This window comes from Pleurodeles waltl, chromosome 6 (assembly GCF_031143425.1).
Source record: "Pleurodeles waltl isolate 20211129_DDA chromosome 6, aPleWal1.hap1.20221129, whole genome shotgun sequence".
In the NCBI taxonomy this organism is placed as follows: Eukaryota; Metazoa; Chordata; class Amphibia; order Caudata; family Salamandridae; genus Pleurodeles; species Pleurodeles waltl.
The window spans coordinates 1,454,653,481-1,454,679,338 of NC_090445.1; the positions used below are offsets into that span (position 1 = coordinate 1,454,653,481).

The 25,858-nt window shown below is 48.0% G+C and overlaps 1 protein-coding gene across 2 annotated transcripts in view; it reads right to left on the minus strand.

The window, feature by feature from the left end:
* ZNF365 (zinc finger protein 365) overlaps positions 1-25,858 on the minus strand; it is a 304,942-nt gene that overhangs the window by 135,132 nt on the left and 143,952 nt on the right. The gene's annotated exons all lie outside the window — the stretch shown is intronic.

Here is a 25,858-nt window from a genome sequence, read left to right on the forward strand (position 1 = left end):
AACCAAATATGTTGACAAACAAAATATGAAAAGGAAGATTTCTCACAAGAATATGTGTCTTTCATATATGAAACAATCCAAAAAGAGCGGATTTGTGATCCATTTTAGACAATTGTTTTATTTGCATTTAAAATGTGAGGGCAAGGGCATTACCCTACAGATACAATAGGTTATAGCAGCAGGCATATGTGTAAATACAGTACAGATCAGTACAAACCAGCAACCGAGACCTCCATTCCATAAAGGTGTGTGCCTCCAGACTTAACCAACCTGAGGCAATGCAGAATCGTGCAACAGCCATGGCAACAAATCGCAAATACACCTCTTTTTCAAGAGAACCGTTACTCCTCATACTACCCTTAACCCCTAATAACATCATCACAGGGAGTAATCTGAAACTGTTCGCACAGAATGGAACTCATAAAATTCCAAATCTCACAAATAAAGATGTTTAATGCAGGACATGAAAAAAACATATGCACAATCTCCGCCTGCTTGGCGCAACACCGAAGGCACCTGTCATCAGGTCTTGTGGCCCATTTATATTAATTAGATGGCGTGTAATACAGACCAAATAATGTTTTAAAATGTTGGCTCCTTAACCCAGGCATTAGGAGAACCTTGCCCCCAATGTCCAGTGACTCCTGGAGCACCAGTCTCTCTACCCTGATCCTAGATCCCCATTTACTATTTTGAAAAGATCGTCCAGAAGTGCTTTAATCAATTATTTGTACATAACTCCGATCCTAGCCCCCTTTATACTAGCCTCCATTGAAGGGATTTGGCTGACAGAGAACTGACTCTTATTTAACCTAAATATAAAATCTTGTATCTGTAAAAATTTAAAGAAGTCACCTCTAGTAAGACCATAAATATTCTGGAGTTCGGAAAACAAATACAGCTGCTCCTCCTCCTAAAGATCACCCATTACCATTACGCCATTCCATGCACATTTCCTACAAATTCCATTGCGAAATACAGATGGAAGGCCGGAGAGCTCCAAAGAGGTGTATAGCAGCTAAACCTAGTAATACCAACTGTCCTTGCAATTCTTCACCACAACTTGTATACTCCTCTTAAAATCGCTGGGTTCACGATTGTCAAGAAAACAACCCCCGGCATCTGTCACTAGCATTAACTCATATATTGTGGGGGCTTTGGCAGTGTTTAATCTAGCGGTACTACTGGAAATAAGAATCCCCATGTTTTGAAGCACCATGTTTTGAAGCACACAAGACCAATAATAAAACGTGAGGTTGGGTACACCCATTCCCCTGGATCTTTGGGAACAACCAGGAGCTTTGCTGCCCTTCTGGGCTTTTTGAATTCCCACAGAAAACCAAAACAGGCACTTTCGAGTTTGACTAGCCAGGATCTACTGATCTCCAATGGAACAGCCCTAAACAAATATAGCACTAGTGGTAATATTGTCATTTTTAACACCTTGCACCTTCCCACCAGTGAGAGATGCAGGTTGCTAATGGTTGTGAGTTCCTGCTCAATATTGCTTAGCAATGGAGCTAGATTTTCTCTGACTAAGTGATCCACCTGCACTGTAATTCTAATCCCTAGATACACCACTTGTCCTGCCACCCACTGATCCACAAATCCCATTCATTTAGAGTAGATCACCTGAGTCTTCCCCTCATTAAACTTGTAACCAGTGCTTTAAATGGAAAAATAGAAGTGCAGGTACTCTGTAATAGAGTACCTGCTTGTTTCTGAGAAGTGCCGGTACTCTCCAATGAAAAGTATTACGTTTTTCTTGAGATATGCCGGTACTCTCCCTCTCAAAATAAAAAAGTGCCGGTACTCAGTACCGGAGAGTACCGGCCCATTTAAAGCACTGCTTGTAACAGAAAACATCCCATAGTGCTTGGCAGCTTTTCCTATTTCCATAAGGGCAGTTGGGGGATCCGCTGTAACCAGTGCTATATCATCCACATATAGGAATACTTTATATTCTGCCTGCATCACCAGTAGAGACTTCAATTTGTTGCCCTTTAACAGTGTTATAAAATAGCAAATATAAAGCGTGAACAGTAAGGGTGAGCAGGGACACTCCTGTTTGGTACCCTGGTAATCACTATACAATCGGATTTCGCCCCCATTCTCCACAATTGTGCTGTAGGAGCCTGATACAGCACTTCAACTGATTTAATGAATCCTGGACCTTTTGTGCGTAAGGTTAATACTAAACCCATCTGCGTCCTCGTGGCTTCTGCGATTTCAAACAGGGCAATTACCTTCCTAATGTGATCCACCGTACCTTGCCTGGGAATAAAGCTATGGATGGAGATAACTCTGCCTAACATATTTGCCAATACCTTTGCATAGACTTTAGCATCAGCATTTATTAAAGAAATGGGCCTATAGGATCCAGGGGTAAGAGGAGATTTTACTTTTTTCTTACATATAAAAATATCAGTTGTTTCCTATGAGAGAGGAATCATCCATGAGTGCACCTTTGAAAATACAGAAAGGAAATCTTTAGAAAGTACACTGTAAAACACTGTGAAAAAATCCAGGAGCAAACTATCCGGCCCCACAGCTTTCCTCCTGGCTAATGACCTGGTCGTTTCCAATGTTTCCTCGGAAGAAATAGGTAGTCCCAATTCTGCCCGATTCTCTGCACACAGCTTATTTCTATATTCATCTGAGGCACCCAGTATGGCTTCATATCCATCCACAGGAGAATTTGTATCCTCAGTGTACAAATTCTCATAGTAATCTCTAAAAATCCTAATGAAATCCTGCCAGAAAGACAACTTTACTTCCCTGGGGGTCATAAATAGTCTCTATCTCTCTTTCTCTCTGTTTTTGTCAAATGCTCAGCACAAGCATATGGCCAGTGCTCTCGCCATATTCATAACATTCCACCCTATAATTGCGGTAATTTGCAGCAACCTCCTTGCTAAAATATTGGGTTATCCTAGCCCTCAAAGTGGCCATTTTCTGATTTGCTGCCTAGCTTTCCAATAATTAACGTGGTCTGGCACTCCTCCAATAAAGAGATCTCTTAATATAGCTCTTGGATCTTAGCCCATCTTTGTTTTTGTTGAAACAAGCTAAAGCCTAGGGCAGTGTTCTGCAAGTTGGTCCTGGAGAGCTGGGTCCATGCCAGGTTTTTAGCATATCAACATTTAGAAAAATTTAGATTTCTGAAACATCTTTTTTCTAAATATGGATATGCTAAAAACCTGGCATGGACCCGACTCTCCAGGACGACTTTGCAGAACCCTGGCCTAGGGTTTCACCCCTAATTCCTGCTGTTAGCACATCCCACAAAATATTAGCAGATATTGTGCCCCTGTTAAAGCCAAGACATGTATTAATCCACTTACACATATGCTCTACATATATTTGGTCAAGCAGGAGCTGCTAATCAAATGACCAGCCTCCACATGATTTCACAAGCCCAGCTTACGACAACTGCAAAACAAAGGGTTATGGTCTGATAATGCTCTGGGAAACCTTTTGATTGCTACCCAGCTGATAAGAGAGGTAAACTCAAAAAATTGTCTAGACAGACCTATTTGTTGTGTGGATGAGAGAAAAATGTATATCCTGGATCTGGTGCCTTTAACCGATCCCATACAATATAAAGCCCCTGATCCTTGACCGCCTAATGCAGTGCCCAGTATATCAATGCTTTCCTACCAGCGTAAGTTTCAGAACAGGGCAGACCTCCTTTGGTTTCATTAGTGTTTAAACGAATATTAAACTCTCCACACAGATTAATAGGGGTGCTAAGAAGAGAGCTCAGTATTCAGATAATCAAAAATAGCATCCTTGTCTAAGTATGATCCATAGGCAGGTGCATGAAGTAAACCTCCCTTCTCCCACATAACAAGCAATAATAACCCACCTGCCCAATTTGTCAGCTACACATTGTATCGCCAAGCACTGAACTTTGTTAGCCAGGACTGCAACCCCTCTTGAGGCAGAGCATTGACAAGTGCAGCCAAGAAGTGATAGCCCAAGATTAGCAAAATATATTTTCTTACCCCATGGGACATGCGTCTCCTAAACACACATCACGTCGGCTCTCATTAGCCTTAATCCTAGTGTCACCTTGCTTCTCTTGTCTCTATCATTAAGACCACAAATATCAGTGGTACAAATGCTAAATCTCTGTTCAGTCATTCCCCAGCTTATTTGAGTTTGCCATGAAGAAACACCCAACGCCAATATGACAACATGCTACTCATTCAGTCTCACAATATAAAACATGCGCTGAGAATAAGCCTATCAAAATGCTTTTAGAAAACGTTTGGGTATAGCTTTGTCTGCCAAGGAACATTACAGTGCCCTCCCCCCTTAATCCTCCCAAAGCCCCACCTCCCCAGTAACCACCCCCTCCCTCCGTTCAGCCTCTCCATCTGGTCCCCTGCCCCTCAACCACCTACTGAAGGCAATTGGACCCACCAGGTCTTTGGATGGTGATGTACCTGCCTCCTGGATCTGTCCCCCCTTAGAAAAAAAGGAAAGAAAGAAAGCAAAGAAAAAAAGCCTCCATGCGCAATCCAACCCTCATGCCAACCGATTCCCAATGATGAACAATCAAAAAAACATGCCATCTTAAATTACGCCGGTACCACTACGAACTAGATAAACAATCAGATAGACAATAATATTCATAGCATTCAAACAGCAATATGCAACAAAAGAAGAATATTCATAGCATCCCTCTATATGCTATACAGGTCTCGAAAAATCATTAAAATGTTACTAGACCTGCACGTCCACTAACTTGAATAATCTACTCAACCTAACTGTAATATATATACTCAGGTACCCCCGAGCTACTCGTTCACACTGTAAGACTAACAACCCAAAACAGATTAGTTGAAAATAGTTACATGTAAAAAGTCCAAAATATTTATGAATGCTCTTGTTTATTTGTCTGATGGGCATAACAACAAATAATTTCGAAAGGGGGGCCTATTTAGTAATGTTTCAAGTATGGTGTACAGCGGTCTGATTGTTTTTTCGATCTTTTTGAAATTATAGGTTTTACTGTACTGGTACTTTGGGACATATGGTTCTGCTCAGGATAAACATGTTTATTTGACTTTGGATCTGGAGCGATTTTAATTTGGGTATGAACACTTAGTAGTGGGTTTAGCTAATAGGGCACCGTTGGTGTTGTTGGTATGTTGAAGAATACATGATTTTCTTTTTCTAGCTGAATATTTCTGGCATCTACGGACGTATGCGTCGGGATTAAGATATGTGATTTACAGTGCATTGTTTTGAACACTTTGGTGAGAGTTTGAGGGATCGACTTTGTATTTGAATTATTGCACCTGGGGTGAATCATATTGGTATGCATGGAGCATAAAGACTCTTTACACGAATGATCATAAGTCATCCCTTTTATTCACAACTTCACTCCTTCATATTTTACGACATGATGTTATTCTCACTTGCTTGATTTTCTGGAAACGAGTCTTCTGTACCACTGTTTCTTTACTTCTATTTGAAAAGGAGAATAGGTACTTTCATCACGGTTTGATCAATATATATATATCAGACCCTGTTCCAATTAATTTTGTATTATGCATCTGTTGTAGCCCCCTACAAAGTCGTTGTCTTACTGCCATTACGATGAAACACGTGTTGGCTCTGCGATCTTTGTGGAATTCAAGAGAACTGCCTACAAGAATTGTGTAAAGTTCATGGGAATAACATGGCTATGTGTGTGGATCTGCTCTGAAGACGACAAATAAACAAGAGAAATCATGGCTATATTGTACTTTTTGCAATGATCTATTTTCAACTAATCTGTTTTGTGAATGTAGTTTAGTCTTACAGTGTGAAGGAGTAGCTCGGGAGGTACCAGAGTTTGTGTACAGGGGGTTTTATTACCTCTACTGCTCAGTGGTGGGTGGCTGCCATGTCCCTCCTTGAACTGATAATTCATTCTTTGGAGATATACATATAGATACACGTGTGCTGCGCTAACTGGCCTAGCCACCGCTTGCCTATTAACTAACTGTAATATACTTGATCCGTAAACTGGTGTCAAATTGTGTGATCCTAGGCAAATCTTTATATTTTATGTAGCAACCTTCTTCTTCATTATCACATATGAGAGCATCTTCAAATATGAGTTCAGCATTTCTGTCATACAAAAAAACATTTTTGATTTAATAGACTAAAAGTTTGCTCCAAGAATTAAGCCCACATAAAGGGTACACATGACCCCTGACTTGCCTCTTAGTTCACCAACAGCATTGTCAACAGGGAGGGGCGGGAATATGTATCAGTTCATGTATAAAAACTCACTTTTAATAATATATTACTAAAGCATGATGTGATGGTGCACTATAATTTAGAGACAGCACATTTTCCCTTGAAATGCACTAAATGTACCTCCTAAATCTTCCTCTCCACTCTGACTGATCAGACAAAGAAAAGAAATTCTCCCCTGCCTCAAGCTCTGCTTAAGCCTCAATTATAGGAGGGCCCTCCTTTTTGTGCATAGGGGATATAGGTTTTACAAGAACACTCGCAGATATGCAATCAGGGAATCTCCCCCTCCCCAGCAAACTCATCCACCCTGTTCATTGCACCCTCTACTACCACCACCTCTTCGATGAGTAATGCCACCCCAGTACTGAGTGCTTTAGCCCCATCAGGTAACAAATAAGTACTATAACTAACCAGCCTTGATCTATCGGGTGAGCCCAATCTGTTGGGGCCTGCCTCCAGTTTGCCTGCATAATGATAGTTCAAAGATAGTAAACCTTTAACAAGTTTCACATCATGTTGCAACCCAGAACTCACGGTTATATTGGTGATTCCCGCTGTGTCTCTCCCAGAGCTAGCCCTAGGTAAACAGGATCCTGTAGGTGCAGTGGGGGGGATATTTAGCATTGGCAGGGCATTATCTCGCCCGGCAGCATCCGCCTCATCTTCTCAGGCAGCCTGTTCACAAGTGGGCTTTTTGACATGTCTTCCACAATTGCTGAAGGGCCCTGGGTCCTGCCTGTGGTACCTCCTTCTCGTGGCTTTGGGATGCACGCTGGTTTGGGAGCTATCCGGGTTGTAACAATGGTCTGACTTTTCTAACAAGGCTCCTCAGACAAACTGATGAACACGCCAAGAGCAGTACGCTGCGCAATCGCCTTCCAGACCTGTCAAACCACTGGCAGAATCACACGAGCTGCAGTGCCTCCGAGCTGCAGACAGTCCTCTGAGTCAAGCAGCTTCCACATCTGCATTCACAACTGGCAACAGGTAAGGTAATCCATGGAGGGTCAGAAGGGAGGAGGGTCCATTCGACTGTGTTACTCGGTAACCATCTTGCCACCAAAATCTACTTGGTTTTCCCCCGGTTTGTGATCCATAGCAGTAGTGTGTCTTATCAGTTTAGGAGAGACCAGTATATTTGTAGGATTTGCCAGCATGTAGACAAGTACAAATTTTAAAACATTGTTAAAAGCCTGCTAATATTTGTGGTTTGACTACAGAAATACAATTAGGAGACACAAAATTCCTACTTTCTAATTTTTAGATCAGGAAATATATAAGGGAATTCACAGTAGAACCTACACAAACATGTTGGTTCAATATGCCAAGTTAACCGATCACTTACAGAAATTCTCCTTGGATGCAAAGAATCCCTTATCCCAATGCATAGCAACAGCAATGGTACACAGATGAACTTCATGTTCAGAAAATACTATCAAAACACCTAGAAAGGCATGGAAAAACAAAGATCTCCAAGTAAAAAAATCTTAATGTCAGCATATAATTATTAAGGGTGAGTTATTACACAGATTACGAAAACAGTGCCAAAAAAACATCAACAGCTTATGAATTCAAACAAAGCTGTAGAATTAGGGATCTCTTACGTTTTAAAAATAAATATTAATAACAACCAAAAGACTAAAAAAGACACTATAAAACCTAGCACAAGTATGGAGGAAATTTTAATAGTAAGTTATTAAAATCAATTATAAAGTGCTTAAACAACACAATGGAACCGAAACTTAGAGGTTATTAAGCAGAAGAAGAAAAACGTCCCCATGCTGTTGAAAACTCATCCCAGCTTATGCTTTCAAGGAAACAGACTGAAACTCCAAAACCTCACACTTTGTCAGTTAAACCAGAGATTAACATGGAATAATGTAAAATGATGCAAACATTCTTCAAGGACGAAACTGAACATACAAAAGAAAACATTTCACTAGAACAACAAAATATACTAAAGGCCTTTTTAAAAGAAGCAAGTCACAAATTGCCCCAGCAGATGCTGGAGAGGGAATGTTGTCCAGTGCTAGAAGAAGACAATGATCAAGGCACAATGGGAATAATCTTGTTGCCAACCCAAGCAGCAGTTCTCCCTAGATGTTGATGCTCCAGGATCTCCTCAGCGCTTCAGACATCTGGGCCCTATGTGGTCTAGTTCTTTTATCTAGCAAGAAGGAGCTTCCCCTAAGATTCGTTGCCCCAATGATAGTGGGATCACCATCTAATATGAATCTACAGACAAATGAGAGAACCCCTGGTTGTGAGGAATCATTAATCAGCATGGAAAAAGATAATCTTTGTCACAAAGACAGAGGGCTCACATGGTAGGGAAAGCTCCACCTCCCCAAGTGATTCTGAAGATTGTTCAACTGAGGCCAATAGGCAAAACCAATACTGTTAAACAATGATAGGCACTCATAACAGTGAATACCATGGGACAGACATAGTAGAAGTTCAAAAAAATTGAGATTTAGAATAAGGCCAAAATTTGATGAAGCAGGCAGTAAAAGAGGACCTCCAGCAACAGGGATAGTATATATTTGGGAGAGACCACAATTAATGTACAATGCATTAAGGTGAAACTAAGCTTGGGCAGGAAAGCAACCACCTAGCAATGGCTGCAAAGGCTGTTCAGCACTTACATGGTGATGAAGCTGCAACTGGGAAAGCTGTAAGAGACACTGAAGCATCTCACTGCTTCTAACTGGACTGCTCTTGTATTCTGATTCTATCTTTGGGGCTGGCCAATATGAATCTTGTTTTTTTACTAACCAAATCAGATTTATCCTGGGTCTAGCAACAGCCTCAAATGTTTATTATCTTTGGGAAATTAAAACATGACAGACGCTCTCCTGCTCTCTCTTCCAATGTGGTGCTTCGATTTCAAGAAGGCTTTTGACCTAGTGAAATGTGAATATCTGGGAACTGTAATATATGAAACAGATTTTTCTTCCTAATTGTGTAGGCTGATTCAAGCGGTGCATCAGGTGTTAAAAATGATCTGGTTCTAAATGGTGCTTTGGTGGGTGATATCCCAATAGAGCATGGTACCTGCCAGGAAAACCCATTGTCACTGATGTTACTTTCTCTCTCTTTAGAGTCATTGTTCAACTATATTAGTTTAACAGAGCCAGTCAATGTTATCCTATAAGGCCTGGAGATGTGAAAATAAGATTATATACCAACAATGTGGCCTTGTTATTACTCCAGAGAGAAACAAACAACAACACAGTATTCAATGCTATTGGTGAAATTTGTAACACTTCAGGTTTAAAAGGCCAATGTTACAGAAATTAAAGGACTGTTGCCTTTTATACCTGTCAAGTTGTGGAATATGGTAAGCACAGGAGAGATTAACTATTGACAATTCTAGTCTCATTCACTCTGGAGGATATCTACCATCTTAATCTGAAACAAAACAAATACTGAGACCTTTTATCACCTTTCTCTGTTGGTTGTGTGATAAATAAATGTTATTTGGGCGGATACATCACCTGAATGTCTGTTTTTGTTTTTGGCTCTCCCCTGCTAGTGGAACAATCTTATTTTAAGTGTCTCAATGGTATGACTGCATCATTTATGTGAAGACATAATAGCCACATGCTGGGATAATTCTTAAAATGGGCAAACAAGAGAATGATAAGAAAAGATTAGCAAATTTACAGTCCAAGAAACGGTGGATTATTAAACAAATGGAGCTGGAACTTGGATTCATTTGATGGAGAAAAACAGGGACAAGATCTCCCAAGTACAATTCTAACATCAGTATTTCGGTCCAAAAGAGGCTCATAATTTATTAAATGGGTTAGGGGCTCAGACTGGACATTTGTAGCATCAGACATGCAGATTAACAAGGCACACTCATCATAATACTTCATACTTTCTACATCACATCTAGAGGAATCTGTTTACTCTATCTCAAGGTATTTCAACCAGCAAGCACTGGGATTCATAGAGGAAGCTGTTGGTGAGCCTGTAAACAAATCATCACTATGAAGGAGATTAAAGCAAGGGGCGTGGTTTGACCGGCCAAGATGGCGGTCGCAAACTAGAGAAGCTCCAGGATGAAGCCCTGATAATCTGTCATCAATCCGATGGTAGACAGGACGCTGGGCACTGCAGGGGCAGCAGCGGATGTGGCGGAACCCCAGGGACCGAGCAGACGCCACCTGAGAGCAAAGGAAGCGGAATACGGCCATGAAGCAGGAGGAGCTGCGCTGCCTGGACCCACGCGGTGGAAAGGGAGAACGCAGGGGCCGTGTCAGACGGCTTGTGTGGGGCTGTGGCCGAGGGAGAACCTGATTTTGCCCCGCCTGAGCATGGCAGAGGTGGTGCGGTCGCCCACCGTAGGAGCAAAGGTCAGTGAGCAGGACTCTGAGGGGGGCGAGGCACCGTATGACAGGCACGGGCCGGGGAGACTTGGACGCCGGGAACTAGTGAGGACCGTAGAATCCCCCTGGTGTCCATGCAGGGGGGCATGGTGCTGTGGGACGCGCGCCCCCCTCTTTGAACACTGACAATGGGGCATGCCCCCAGGAACTGGCCGTCAGACCAGATCACACTGGGCCTTGGTGGTGGCAAACTAAATCTGCTGCTTTGGAGGCCCTGGGCTGCAGGAAGTGGCTCCTGAAGGGAAGGGCATGCGGATGAGACAGCCGGAGGGGAGCGGCTGTCCCTGCTACTGTGTCCCTGGACTCCTAACCAGCCACCACAGGCTGTTGAACCTTTTGGCCTTCCCTACCGTGCCTTGCCAGCTGGGGACTGATAGTTACCTGGCCTCCCCCCCTGGTTGGCCGTTCCCCCGGTGATGGGCCCCAGGGGATGAAGGGGAAACGCAAAAGGCCTTGGAGAGGCTGCACCCGGGAGGCTCCACGGGCGGGGGAGAGCGACGCGAGGAATGGGACACCTGGCGTGGAGTGGAGGCTGCATAAGAGAGGGGCTGCTTGTGCTACTGCGTGCTCTGAGGGTCGCCTGGCGCATTCAAGCGAGCCCCTGCGTCTCTGGCTCCACGTGCCGCGATGCCTGCTCTTCCACCTGCGTGTAGCTGCAGCAAGAAGTCATGCAATGGATTGTACGCAGCTGAATGGGGCTGCTGATTGACAGGCAGACCATTAACGGGTTGTGGAGATTAAAAGCCGAGTGAGTTAGACCTGCTCTGCTGCCTTTTCGTGCACTTAGATTTGCTAATTGAGATAGCCAGGACCCCTTACCGCCGAAATCGGTTGCCTCCGATCGGGTTGGGAAAGGACCCACAGGCATTGAGGCCTGAGGCCTGAAACCTCGGCCTCCAATAGCCATAAGCTGGATGCGGTTCTGGCAGTGGGGGAACACATTGGCACAAAACTTGACCAGACACAAGCCTCACTGGAAAGTAAATTGATAAGGTGACAAGTGATCTTAATCTGCTGCATGCAGACCATCATAAACTAGTTGACAAGACTATCTTATTGGAAAATACTTTGAGTGACCTTACCCCCAAGACTAGCCAGAGGGATGCCTCGTTAAGGGAATTAGTTTCCTGGGTGGAGGTGCTGGAGCATAGGGCTGAAGACGCAGAGGGGAGTACCAGGAGAAACAACATCATGTGGTTAGCCTTCCGGAAGGAGCAGAGGGGATTGATGCTGTTTTCTATGGGGAGAAATGGGTTCACAAGCTGGTCCCGGCGGACACGCTTACACAATTCTTCTCAGTTGAGCGAGCCCACCGCGGCACAACAAGACCCCGGCCGCCAGGTGCAGCCATTACTGTTTAGAGTGCTACACTCTGTTGACAGAGACACTATATTAAGAGTGTTGTGTCGCTCCCGGCCCTCCAAATAGACAATGCTAAAATGATGATGTTCCTGGACTACACCACTGATGTACAAAAACGGAGGGGTTCCTTCTTATCCGTGAAACATAAACTGCGAGCACTTGGCCTGACATACTCCCTCCTTTACCCTTCCAAACTGCGAGTCATAGCCCTGGGGAAGGCGCACATTTTTGACACTCCAGAGGCCGCGTGGGAGTGGCTAGAGTTGACTGGGATGGTCAACTGGCAATAGTTGCAGCCAAAAAAGAAGGAGCAGTGGAATCTAAGGCCTCCCAGACGTAGGAACTGACGGCATCATGAACATTCCCCTAGGCAGCCGGGCCTTGCTCTGGAATTAGAACAGATCACCCAGGAGCAGCGCCGCACACTGCAGACCACTGCGACTATCAGAGAACCAACAACCACCTCAGACACCAAAAAATAACTCAATGACTCTGATGGCTTGCCGACCTGCTCAGTAATGCTCGCCGCCTTAGAGAAAGGTGAGCTTAAAGACTCTCTACCAGTCACCCATCTATGAATCCAGTTAACATCCTCACATGGAATGTGAGGTATACATACACCGGTGCGCAGGTACTCCACTTCTCATACCTTAGGCAGCATATGATCCACATAGCGCTATTGCAAGAAACGCACCTCACGCAGGCAGAGGGCACGAGACTGCCGCGGCGCTGCCGAGGACAATTGTTTGCGACTAAATACTCTGCATACGCCAGAGTGGCTCTGGTTTGGGTCAGACCGGGTACCCTGTTTGTGGCGGAAGAGTGAGAGGCAGACGCTGGAGGTCGGTATGTGCAGGGGCAACTGGATGGCTGCGCATTATTGTTGTGGTCGGTAAACACACTGAACACGGATCAGGCCCCTTCCTCCACGATCTATCCAGAGTCCTCTCCGGTTGGAGTGGTCTTCCGTGGCACGTGGGAGGAGAATTTAACAGTGTTTTGGACCCAGACCTTGACTGTTCTTTCCCACCATTAACCACCGCGCTCACAGTAGCGGCAGCAGACTCATTGAGGGAATGGCTTCAACGCTGGCGCTTGGTGGATTTGTGGCATCACTGCAATACTGAGGTACAAGTCTATTCATTCTATTGAACCCCACACCATCTGCATGTGTGACTTGACAGAATACCTTGCTCAGATAACCTATGCTCTGCGGTGCTACAGACGGATTACCTTGGCCGAACACACTCTGACCACAATCCCTAACTCCTACAAATGGGATGGGACACGTCCGTACCTGCCATCCCCACCTGGCAGCTGCGTCCGGAGATGCTGGAGGATGCGCCCTTCAAGACACCACTTGGCACAGTCATCACTGAATACGTTGGCCAAAATGCAGGCACTTCTTTGTCTGGGCTACTTAAATGGGATGCGTTTAAGGCCTAAAGACGAGGTCACAGCCTGAGCACACAATGGAGCATGCGTAAGTCCACAGCACATGACTTGAGCCTGTTGGAGAAAGCCCTGTTGCAGCACGAAACAAATGCTGTCCAAAACTCACTAGGTGCGCACACCCATGATAACAAGAGGGCAGGGCATCTATCCCTGGTGGAGAGGATGCACTGTCTTAACTACGCAGCTCATTTGGCGTGCATGCATGTGACGGCTCATAAATCGGGAAGATTGTTAGCCTGGCTTATCCGTAAGGAACAGGAGCGCACATCTATTTTGGAGCTGCAGTCGGGGAGCGGTGACATGCTCTACACCCAAGAGGAAATACATGACAAACTGACGCACTACTACACAGCCTTATACCAATCGCAAGCACAGGCAAGACCCGAAGCTCTTGTGCAGTTCTTTTCCTCGCTTCCACTGCCCTGCCTCACAGAAGAGCAGCAGGAGGACCAGGACGAACCGTCAACCTTAGCAGAAATACAGTGCGTGCATTGGCTACTGGCAAAACTCCAGGCCCTGACGACCTCCCATCAGAGTTTCATAAAACATACTACTAACATTGCACCTCACCTGCTATGGCTGTTTGAAGAAACGCTGTCGGCGGCATCACTGGTGGCATCCCAACGGGAAGCGCTGTTGATATCCCTCCCTATACCCGGCAAGAACCCAGCGGAGAGGGGGTCCTATAGGCCTCCGGCGAACACAGATTTTAAAATTCTGGCAAGGTGTTGGCGGTGCGGCTGTTGCCTCTGGTGCCTCATCTGATCCACGACAACCAGAACAGCTTTGTGCCAGCGCGCAGCACTTCCCTGAATATCAGGCACCTCTTCCGGGTTATGAAGTATTCCACGCAGAGTTGGCCTGGAGCGGGTTGTCTGGTGTTGGATTTGGAGAAGGCCTTCGACTCCCTGGAATGGCCCTTTCTATTTGAAGTGTTGCGCCAGCTGGGTTTTGGACCTGGCTTTTTAAGACTAGTAAAACTGCTGTACACAAATCCACAGTTCAGGGTCAAGACCGGTTCAGCTATCTCAGGGCCGATAGAGGTGGGCAGGGGGACTCAGCAGGGCTGCCTTCTCTCACCACTGCTGTTCTCCCTGGCAATAGAATCACTGGCGGCAGAATTGTGCCGGCTGGGGGAGGCTTGGAGTATTCCGCCGGGAGATGGTTGGCATGTCGTGTCCCTCTACAAGGATGATCTCCTCCTGTATTTTAGAGACATCTCTAGTGTCCCTGGGGAAGTTGGAGGTATACTGCAACGTTTTACCGCACTGTCAGGATTACGGGTCAACTGGACAAAGTCCTGCCTCTTCCCTTTTAACTCCGATTGGCCAGACCCCGGCCTCATTCTATCAGGGGTCCTAATTCCCTGGCAGCCCAGGTCAATTCGATATTTGGGCGTAAATGTCTATCACACGGTGGAGGACCTATATGATGGAAATCTTAAAAGGACAGTGACATCTATCCGTACCCAAATGACTTTCTGGCAAACACTGGCGCTCTCTGTGATGGGGTGAGCGGCGCTCCTGAAGAAGGTAGTCCTCCCCCGGCTGCTTTACTACTTCTCCAACTTACCTTTGCAGATCCCGGCTAAGTTCTTCAGGGACCTGGAGTCCAGAATTAGGGAATTTATCTGGAATGAAAGCTGCTGTAGAGTGGCATTAGCAAAAATGTACTCCCGCTGGGAAAGGGTGGCCTGGTGGTATTAAACATGAAGCAGTACTATTTGGCCTCCCAGGTGCAGTGGGTGGCCAGGTGGCTTTCTGGACTCCAACTATCAGACATGGCAGCTTGACACCACCTTGGTTGTGATCTGCAGTGTCGCACCTGTTTCACCTGAACACACATTCTAAGACACCAGACTCGCTCCTAGTAAGTATGCGCTGGCTCTCCTGGGCGCACTGCACGGTGCACAGCACACAACTTCAATGTAGTTAGAGCCTTGGCATGTCGCAGGGTTGCATACATTGGGAGACTTATAGACTGAGGGTGAGTTAATCCCATTTGCTACACTAGCAGAGGAAACAGGCCTGCCGCCGGAGCAGTTCTTGCTGTATAACTCCCTGGTGGCACTGCTGTCCCAGCGCTGGGGAGACATTTCTGCCGAAATACCACTACATCTCTTGGTGTAGTACATGCATGTTATGGGGCAGGGTAAACATTTAGTACGTTAGCTTTCGGAGGCACTGAAGGCGCAAACGACATACACCTGCGGCGCGATGCGGGCTGCTTGGGAGGGCGACCTGGCCAGGCCCTGTACAGAAAAAGGAATGGAAATCTGCCCTGAAAAGCCACATCAACATCCCATGCAATGCACAGATCCAATTGATTCACTTCTACATACTCCATAGGGCATATCTCAGGCTGGCAACATTTTATCAGTATTTTCATCGCATGGACGCAGCCTGCCCCGCTGCGCCTTGGTGGCAGCGGACCTGTTACACATGTTATGGTCCTGTACCTCACATGATCTTATTGGAGAGCGGTGTCAGCACAACTTTTGATCTGCACGGCACGTCCGCGGCTGACCACTTGGGAAGCGTGTATCCTGGGCCTTTTCCATAGAGCTAAAAGGCACAAGGCTTCCACGAGATTCCTGGACCTGGGCCTCCTGATGGCTAAGTGTCTTATCACCAGGAGATGGAAGTCTTCAGAGCATCCTTCGATAGCAGCATGGAAAAGATCATTTATGGTATGGGCGGAGGAAGACAGCTTGGTATTGCGTAAAATTCCCCTGGCCTCTAGCTGGGATGCAATGGTGCTAGAGCTGCGGGAACAAGAGCAAGGGCCTTATACGGAGGCAGCAAACGTGGACACTGCGCTGATGGCAGAGGGTCAAGTTGGCTGAATGTGGTGGATCAGTGTAGGCCCCTTTGGGCAGCAGGCTGCCCCTCTCCCGCCGGAGGGGCAGAGGTGCTTGGCAGAACAAACCAGGCGGGGGCCAGGGTCGTGTGTAGGCACACCGTGACCTAGTGACTGGGCACTGACATGGGGTTGGGGCGGGGGGAAGAGGGGGTGTCTGGGGACTGGATATTTGACAAGGTTACTGTTGCATTGTTATAACGTTGTATATGAAAATTATGCTGAATCTTACTTTCTTTGATGTATGATATATGACAGCCGCCTGCTGCATAAATGTGTTGATGCTAAATGTCTTCCAAGCTGACAAAACCTGGTGGGCATGACACAGAAGTTGTTATATAGTCCTCACATGTCAACTTCTCGATGCTACTTGTACATCTTATTTGTAAACAGATGCAAATTTTGTTGTCACCTTGCATGGTTGAAGTGTGCACTATGACATGGACGTTGCAATTTCGAGCTCTCCAACTGCGATTGTTGAATATGACTTGTATATCTATCTATCTGTATAAAAATGAATAAAAAGATTCAAGCAAAAAAAAAAAAATGAAGGCGATTAATGCAACTATAACATCGTTAAAGGGTAAAGGGGTGTAACTCCACAGTTATGGATGGCTTAACAGCACAGCTTTATGTGGACAGAAATGCACCAAATCTGGTGACAACATTTACATAAGATAAACATCACGTATGCAAACAAACCTGAACTAAATGCGACTGCCATTTTTTAACTTAGCATATCAAGACAATTAGGCCCTCATTATAACATTGCGGTAATGACCGCCTACCGCCACGGCGACGGCCACCAAAACACTGATGCCGTGGCTACCTACCGTCCGCCATATTATGACCGTAGCTGGAATTCCGCCAGAAGGCTGGCGGGAATTCCGGCTACGGTCGTGGTGGCGGACGGCGGTAAGGTGGGGCTGCTGCCAGTAGCAGCGCACGCAAGTAGACTGCTGCAGACTGTGTCATGACACATGATACGGCCTGGCGGTGTTCTGCTGGCAGCAGCACCATGTCCTGTCTCTGCCAGAGGACCCCCTGCAAGCAGGTAAGTTGGGTGCTCCGACAGGGTTGGGGGGTGTTGTGTGTGGGGGTGTGTGTGCATGTTTGTGTGTGCGTGCATGCTGGTGTGTGGCATGTGGAATGCATGTGTGCATGAATGGGGGTGAGTATGCTTGTATGTTGTGATGTGTGAATGTGTGTATGCTAGAATGCATGTCAGTGTGTGTTGATGTGTCTGTGAATGAATGTATGCATGCGTGGGTGGATGTATGAGTGTGTCTATGCGTGTGTATGTTGGTGCGTGTACGTCGGAGGGAGTATCGGGTGGGGAAGGGCGGTGGAGGACTCTGGGGAGGGGGGCAGGGAAGACCCCTATCAGTGCCAGGGAAGGAATTCCCTGGCACTGATAGTGCCTACCGCCATGGTTTTCGTGGCAGTAAGATTGCCATGAAAATCTTGGCAGTAGGCGGGGTCATTATCCTGTGGGTGGGACTGTGACGGCCGCCTGGTTGGAGACTGAAGTCTCCAGCCCGGCGGCTGTTACCGCCCTGGTGGACGGAGTGGTACATTGGTGGTTTGGCTTGAGACAAACCGCCAATGTCATATTTTAGGGAAAGGTACCCCAAGCCTGTTGGCAGTACCTTTCTCCAAAATACCGCCGTCCGCCAGGGTCATAATGACACCCTTACTGTGAAGATCATATCTTTTCTTCATCTACTTGCATCTCAATCAGTTTGAAGACTAACTTGTTCTACGCTCACCTTAAGATTTTGTTCATCGTTGCTTTTGCTAAAAGTTCTTTCTTGGGACTGAGTGGTACAGGATAACAACCAACGGCTCATGAAGAGGTCTTGGAGTTAGGCCCACAAATGAGCAGAAAACTTCAAAGTTCTGACTGAACTTTTATTAATGCCCAGGACGGCTGAGGATTCCTGCTCTTCATACAGGCAACTGTCTTTACATCACCTAGATAACAAGAATCTAGCAAAGATAATTGCAAATAGAACTCTCCACTTGATGCAGTATTTAGTTTTATGATACCTGGAAGGGTTTGTTCCTGACAGCTTTATACATATATCTCATGCAAGTGGCAACTGAGGATTGTCAAAAGAGCTAACTGATATAAATGTTCTTAGCCAATAATGGCAGGGCAATTCAACAACTGAAAATTCAGGTTCCCAGAAGGATCAGGCTGCCCCTACGTATGCTGGGAGGGTTATCCCAAATGGTAATGTTTCCTAAATTGCTCCTCTTCTTCTCTTTGAACATTCCTATACTACTCACCAGGAAATTCCATAGGCAGTTATATTCATTGTTAATTCAGCTTGTATGTTCTGCATCCGAGGCTACATTTGGGTGTGTTATGTTCATATTACCTTAGGACTAAGAATGGCTGGTGTTGCCTGAACTAGAGGGATATTACCTAGCAGCTCAAGCGCACTATGGCCCTCATTATGACATTGGCGGTAAGTCCCACTTACTGCCATGCTCACTGCTGCCAACATACCGCTGCGGATATCCGTTCACCATATCATGGCACACACACCAATCCGTCACTATTCATCTACAGACACAAGTCCTCCACACCAAAGGTCAGTGATAAACTGTCGGTATCCAAACCCACAATGTTACGGCGACAGAATTACGCCCATCACATTATGACCCACGAATCACCATGGCGAACATTCAACTGTGGTAAACCATTGGTGGTACATACCGCTGCGCTCAAAATACACACACACATACAAAACAATATTACATTGGTCAATTTAAATAACACACACCGGACACCCATACACACACCACACACCCACGCCACTAGAAAAAACACACACCCACATTATCCGCAACCCTTTACGACTACAAATAATTGCCACCAGAGAGAGACAGCAAGACCACTCACACAACCACAGCCACATACCACTCACACCTTTACACCACTCACGCACCCCACATCACACACACCAACACATTACCCTACCCAACCTCACCTACACACCTTACACAACAACCATAGCACCACAAAGATACCCTCGTTTCTCAGAGGAGGAGCTAAGGGTCATGGTGGAGGAAATAATCAGGGCAGAGCCTCAGCTATTTGGAGCACAGGTGCAGCAGATATCCATTGCTAGGAAGATGGAGCTATGGCGGGGAATTGTGGACAGGGTCAACGCTGTGGGACAGTACCCAAGAACTAGGGATGACATCAGGAAGCGGTGGAACGACCTACGGGGGAAGGTACGTTCCACTGCAGCAAGAAACCAACTTGCTGTACAGAGGACTGGTGGTGGATCCCCACCTCCTCCCCCACAACTAACAACATGGGAGGAGCAAGCCTTCGCAATCATGCATCCTGAGGTCCTGGCCGGAGTAGGAGGAGGACTTAACTCTGGTAAGTCAACTCTATACTACTACTACCCCCCTACCTTCATGCCAACACATACCCCTACCCTCACCCTCACTCCCATCATTCCACCACGTCCCACACACCCCACCATCACATCCCACTCATTCCAATGTCAAGCCCTGCATAAACTACCAATGCATGGACATCACTCACAGCCCTGCATGGACACCTATCACCAAAGCATCCACACTAGAGACAATCAACTAGCCCACTATATACCAACTTACACAAGTGAAAGCTGCCAGGGCAAATACAATCAAATAGAGCAACCCACTGATGCACAAAATGTCACACACAGAAACAGTAACACTTCATTTACATCCCCACAGGTATCCCAGCCAATGTCAGTGGAGAAGAGGTGCCAGCACTATCCAGTCCCTCAACTGAAGAGGCCCACAGTGATGACAGCAACTCTAGCCGCCTGGATCTGGATGACCAACCTGGCCCATCAGGGACCTCTGGACAGTCGGTTACCCAGGCCCATCACACACCACCACAGAGCCTCCTCCATCTGGAAACACCACCACAGAACCCACCCAGCGTACCCACACCTCTGTCGCCAGGACAGGTCAATCAGCAGTGGGTTCACCTCTACGGGGACCCCAGGGCACACCTCATACCCAAGACAATCAGGGACCTGGGGTCAGTGGCAGTGGGCACATGGTTCAGGGGACAGAGGCACAGGAAAACAGGGGAACTGGGAGGAGTGCTGTGCGCCAGGGGGAGGACAGGCCCAGGGAACGGTCTCTCCAGGAGGCACTCACCGAGGTCCTGGGAGCATATCAACATTCCCAGGACAGCATGGGCCAGATCCTAGACAATGTGCAGAAGAACAGGCGGCTGCAGGAAGGACAGCACCAGGGGATCAGAGAGGACTTGCAGGCCATCACCACCACCCTGGTCTCCTTGCAAGGGTGCTGGCAGAAACAGGACTCACAGGCCAACAGCACCGCTCCCCCTGCAGAAGGAGAACCACCCGGCAAACGTTCCCTGTGATCCAGGCAGAAGCCAGATACTTTTTCCAAGACCCCTGCCAGGAAATGAGACTCTCCTGATTGTCACCCTTGTGTCCCACTCTGTCACCCTATCCACCTTGATCTGCCATTGCTCCCCTTCCTATGCCCCCTTGGGCAATGCACCTGTGCTACAAATAGACTGGAACTATACCCTGGACTTTTCTCCATCATTATCCCATCCCATTTCACTTGCCCCTCAATACCTTAGCACTTAAATGAACACCCTTGGAAAAAAACAAGTATGGAGTATGTTACATTTTTAAAGTATGTATTCGCTTAACTAGGTTCAAACATTGCAATTCAACTGTACAGTAATTGTGCACATAAGAAAGACCTGTATTTGGCTGCAGTGATCACACTAGGAGCGATAGTGGGGCACCAACATCTGTAAAATGAATTGCCAAAGGGTACAGTAAGTGGGCATAGAAATGGGAAATAACAGCATGCCAGTGCCAAAGATATACAAAATATTGACAATGAAATGTGAAATAACACTGTCTTACCTGTGTGTCATTGGAAGTATTGTCGTATCACTGCAGTTCTGTTGTCCTCATCCTCTGCCTCCTCATCCTCACTGTCCACAGGGTCCACTGCTGGCATCTCCAGCCTCCTCCTCCTGCAGAAAGGGCACATGGTGTCTCAAGGCAAGGTTGTGCAACATGCAGCATGCCACGATTATCTGGCAGACCTTCTTGGGTGAGTAGCACAGGGATCCACCTGTAGATGGAGGCACCTGAACCTGGCTTTCAGGAGACCCAAGGTTCTTTCGATTATCCTTCTTGTTCGCCCATGTGCCTCATTTTAACATTCTTCTGCCCTTGTCCTGGCATTCCTCACAGGGGTCAGTAGCCATGATAAGTTGGGGTAACCAGAGTCACCTGCAAATATCGAGGGACAACATTTAGCCACACACTATCTCATATGGCCCACACCATACCCATACACCAACACCTACTGGGTGGGAACCAGGGCTCACCTATTAGCCACACCCTGTGCCTCTGTAGTGGGCCATCACATTTGGGATGCTGCTATTCCTCAGAATAAAGGCATCATGCACCGACCCAGGATACTTGACACTGACATGGGAGATGTACTGGTCCGCCAAGCACACCATCTGTACATTCATGGAGTGGAAACTCTTACGATTTCTGAACACCTGTTCATTGTGACGTCGGGGGGGGGAATGCAGTATGAGTTCCATCAATCGCCCCAATTATGTTGGGGATATGTCCCACTGCTTAGAAGTCAGCCTTCACTGTGGCCAAATCCTCCACTTGGGGGAAAAAAATGTAGCTGCACATGTGTTTAATTAGGGCAGACAACACTCTTGTCAGCATTATTGAGAACATTGGCTGTGATATTCCTGCTGCCAAGGCCACTGTCACTTGGAAAGAACCAGTTGCCAGGAAATGGAGCACTGATAGAACTTGCACAAGAGGGGGGATCCCAGTGGGGTGACGGATAGCAGATATCAGATCAGGCTCCAATTGGGCACACAGCTCTGTGATTGTGGCCCTGTCAAGTCTATAGGTGAGGATGATGTGCCTGTCCTCCAGTGTTGCCAAGTTCACCAGGGGTCTGTACACTGGAGTATGTCTCCATCTCCTATTCATCTGTAGCGGTAGCAATCTAAGGGACAAGGGAGTGAGGAGCCGGTCACATACTGAACATTGGAGCCACAACAGTACAATGCATGATGTCAATTTGTAATTGGTAAGTGCGATTTGTCCTGTATGTCAAAATTTTAACTGTGACACAGTTATTATCCAGGGTCTGCCCCCTCCCCGAAATGGCATCCACCTGTCCTGCGTGGAGGGACATGTGGAAGTGAGGTAATTCTGCTGACGTTGTGCGTCGTTACGGGAGGCGGTCGGAAACCGCCATGCAACTCCTCATTGGTTAACATTGGGCCCTATGGGGTACTGTGGCCAATGGTGATCTACGCCAGCGGAGACGGTATGCACCGTCACGGACGTGGCCACCATTTTCTATCTGATCACTCACTTGCTACCTGACATTCAACAGGAGAGGACCTACACTCATGTGCTGCTGTGACCTGTGTCTGGAACCTACCATGGCCCGTATGACTGGAGAAAGGGCCCCTGCCTTCACCTCAGCAGAGTTGGAGCGACTGGTGGATGGGGTCCTACCCCAGTACAGACTGCTGTATGGGCCTCCATACCAACAGGTGAGTACACTGTGAGCACAATGCATGTGGCATGAATGCATGCAGTGGTGTGTGTAAAGGGCCTCATGTAAGGGGGAGGGGGAATGTCCTCTGGGCGGCGTATTGGTTGTGTGCTGGGCCATGTGTGTGCAAATGGTGATGTGAAGGGGTATGGTGGACCATAAGTATAACAGGCAAGACTGTCTAACTGATATTATTTTCCTGTGTGTATTAGCTCTGCAGGTCAGCGCCCATAAAAAGAAGGGTTAATGGCGTGCCATTACCAAGGACGTGCGGACCCTGGGGGTCTAAGGCAGGCGGAGCACCCACTGTTGGAAACAGTGGGAGGACCTGAGACGCTGGGCACTGAAGACGGCAGAGGCCCAGCTGGGGATAGCCTCCCAACGAGGAAGGGGTGCCTGTCGAACCCTCACCCCCCCCGATGGCCCGTATACTGGCGGTGGCCTATCCTGAGCTGGATGGGTGCTTGAAGGCATCAAAGCAGCCACAAAGGGGTGAGTACAGTGCCCATCATTACAATTTACGCATGGTAGCGTGGTATCCGGCTGAGGGATGTGTGTCAGTGGGTGCTCCTAGCCCAGGCCTGACATTGCAGAGTAGGTCCCCTGGTGGCAAGGGTCCTGAAGGGATAATCCTCCTACCTAGCTCGTAGGCATCCACAACTGGTCAGGGCTGCGTGGGTCCCAGGTGTGCTGCATTTGGCGGTGTGTGCCCCTCCCCATGTCTTGGTGGCTAGCAAAATAACTGGTAGTGCAATGCATAGTGCGTAGGTCCCTGTGTGTGAGAGTGGTGTGTACACCAACGGTGGTGTTGGTGCAGCCATTGACCAGGCGTATCCTTTGTCTCTTCCCCTCCCCTTTCTGTTTTGTCACCCTGTCCTCATGTGCATTAGCATCATCTGGCGGAGGAGCAGAGGCACAGGTGACGGAGGGAGCTGTATCCCACAGGACCCAGGAGGCACAGTCCACCGACGCTGAGGGCACCAGTGGGACGGAGGTTGAGCGGAGCACCACAACAGAGACTGGAGAGGACAGTTCAGATACCTCCTCCGATGGAAGCTCCCTGGTACAAGCACCGCCCTCCCAGCAGCCCCTCATCGAGTTGCCCGTGCCCGCTCACCCAGGGTGGTGGGCTTCTCCATCGCCCCAGGCACCTCAGGCACTGCCCCAGTGAGCCCTGCTGCCCTGAGTGAGGAGGCTATTGACCTCCTGAGATCCATCTCTGTAGGGCAGTCAACCATTGTGAATGCCATCCAGGGGCTGGCAGCCCAAATGCAACAAACTAATGCATATCTGGAGGGCATTCACACTGGCTTGGCGGTCCAACAAAGATCGATCCAGGCTCTGGCCTCCTCTATGATGGCAGCCATTGTCCCTGCTTCCACCCTCCCTCCTCCAACTTCCTCTTCTCAATCCCTTTCCCCTAAACCCCAACCTATCCCAAGCACACAGGCAGACGAGCATGCACACAGGACAACACACAAGAGTGGCACTGGCAAACACAAGCACCACACATCATCACACAGGCACTCACACAAACACCATCCAGATGTAGACATACCAACAACCACAATTTCCACTGCTTCCCCCTCCTCCTCCTCCACCTCCCTCCCAGTTGCGTCTACACTCACACCTACATGCATTACATCGTCATCCACTACCAGTATCACCACCACACCTAGCAGAATACACAACTCCACAACAGCCATGCACACGTCCCCTGTGTCCTCTCCCACTGTGTCTGCCACCGCTCCTAAAGTACACAAATGCAAGCACTCAGACACCCACCAGCCATCCACCTCACAACAGCATCCAGCCCATGCACCTGCACCCAAAATCAGCAGACACCTCCAATAACCACTCCCTCTTCCTCAACTCCTAAACCTTCTCCCTCTTCCCGCCCCAATGCCCCGAAGAAGCTTTTCCTCTCTACCATTGACCTCTTCCTTACCCCTCTCCTCCCTCCCTTCATGTCTGGCTATGGTGGCAAAAACCCAGGCAAGCACCTCAGCCACCCAGTCCATGGGCCCAGTAGTGTCAACACCCACCCGTGGTCGGAAAGGATCCAGGACACTTGTGCAGAGGGTGAAGGAGCCTGCACCAGGCAGCCTCAAGGAAAGGGTGCCTCCCCCAGCTGCTGCCCGGAAGGGCAAGGAGCCAGCCTCAGCTGCTGCCAGGAAGGGCAAGGAGCCAGCCTCAGCTGCTGCCAGGAAGGGCAAGGAGCCAGCACCAGCTGCAGGCTGGAAGGACAAGGGGCCAGCACCAGCAGGAAGGACAAGGGACCAGCAGGCAGGAAGGACTAGGGGCCTGGGGCAGGGACTCAGACGGAGCCCCCACCACCAACCATGGTTGTGCAGCTGTCCGAGGCTGCAGGGGATGGGCTGGAGCCTCCCCCCACCAGCTGCAGCAGCACTACCACCACCACTGGGAAGCCAGCCAAGCCTGCAGGGGGTGGGCTGGAGCCTCCTCCCACCAGCAGCAGCAGCACCACTACCACCACTGGGCAGCTGTCCGAGGCTGCAGGGGATGGGCTGGAGCCTCCCCCCACCAGCAGCAGCAGCACCACTACCACCACTGGGCAGCCGTCTCCGCCAAAGGACGGTATGTAATCCTGCGTCCATGGGCTGCGGTGAGGCCTGCCCCCTGCAAAACAAGTGGTATGACACCCACCTGAGAGACTGTGACCGAGCACTCCCCAGGATCAAGAGTACAGGGCACGATGCCCCCTCCAGAACCAGTGGGTAAGACACCCACCAACCCCAGCCTCCCCAGGATCAAGAGCACAGGGCATAATGCCCCCTCCAGAACCAGTGGGTAAGACATCCACCAACCCCAGCATTAAGAGTACAGGGCACGATCCCTCCTCCAGAACCAGTGGGTAAGACACCCACCAACCCAAGCCTTCCCGGGAT